Source organism: Otolemur garnettii, unplaced genomic scaffold (assembly GCF_000181295.1).
Source record: "Otolemur garnettii isolate 467f Iridium unplaced genomic scaffold, OtoGar3 scaffold00065, whole genome shotgun sequence".
Taxonomy (NCBI): Eukaryota; Metazoa; Chordata; class Mammalia; order Primates; family Galagidae; genus Otolemur; species Otolemur garnettii.
In genome coordinates, this window is record NW_003852460.1 from 2,108,212 (window position 1) to 2,109,429 (window position 1,218).

At 38.6% G+C, this 1,218-nt stretch overlaps 1 protein-coding gene across 1 annotated transcript in view; it reads left to right on the forward strand.

The window, feature by feature from the left end:
- Positions 1-1,218, forward strand: part of ARSF (arylsulfatase F) — a 28,702-nt gene that overhangs the window by 26,743 nt on the left and 741 nt on the right. The window lies entirely within an intron of this gene.

Genomic DNA, 1,218 nt, shown 5'->3' on the forward strand with positions numbered 1-1,218 from the left:
AAACATGTAAACTTGCCGTCTTTGCCGTTTAATAAATAAAACAGATATATAAAATAAAAAAAGACACAACACTTACCCCAAAAGTCAGCAGGTGGGATCCCTTTTTAGAAAGAAGCATTTTTAGAAACACACATGGTGGCTGCTGTGATGATATGTAACAGGATACGTGCAGATTCTAACATACACTCTTCTTGTTCTTAGGAAGAAATAACATTTAGCATTGACCTGTGAGCAAAGAGAGAGAAGAGAAAAAGCCTGGATAAAATAAAAATACACAAGGGAATTGACACATTAATGGCATGCCTCTAATTTTCTTTTTTTTTGAGACAGAGTCTCACTGTGTCATCCTCTGTAGAGTGCTGTAGCATCACAGCTCACAGCAACCTTAAACTCTTGGGCTTAAGTGATTCTCTTGCCTCAGCCTCCCAACTAGCTGAGACTACAGGCGCCTGCCACAACTCATGGTTAGTTTTTCTTGCAGTTGTCGTTGTTGTTTAGCTGGCCTGGGCTGGGTTCAAACCCACCAGCTTTGGTGCATGTGGCCAGCTCCATAACTACTGTGCTACGGGCATCAAGCCTCTAATTAGCTTTTTATTTGTGTCTTTCTGAGATAGAAAAATATTTATTGAACATCTTCTAAGCTAAGGCTGCTTATAAGTATCCATGGCAACATGATAACAATTTCATTTACTAACAAGTCAACTCTAGTCAGACTAAAGATTTCAGAATGAAATGTAAAAACATTCAAATTTATTATTATTTTGAAAGACAGAGCCTCACTCTGTGGTCCAGGCTGGAGTGCAGTGACCCAAACCCAGCTTATTGTGGCCTGGACTCAGGAAATCCTCCTGACTCAGTGTGTCCACAGTAGCTGGGCATACAGGTGCACACCCACCATGTGCAGCTCATTAAATACAAATATTTTTTTCTGTAAGGAAAAAATATAGAAAAAAACAATTCTTTTTTTCTATATTGCCTGCGTTGATTTCCCAAAGGACTGAGATTACAGACGTGAGCCACCAGGCCTGGCATAAAATTCAAAATTTTAGAAGAAAATGGAATGAGAAGGGTTTCTTTTTAAATTATTATTATTATTATTTTGTAGTTTTTTTGACTGGGGCTAAGTTTGAACCTGCCACCTCTGATATTTGGGGTTAGCGCCCTACTCCTTGAGACACAGGCACCACCCCTAAACTATCATTTTAAATTTTTTTTTTT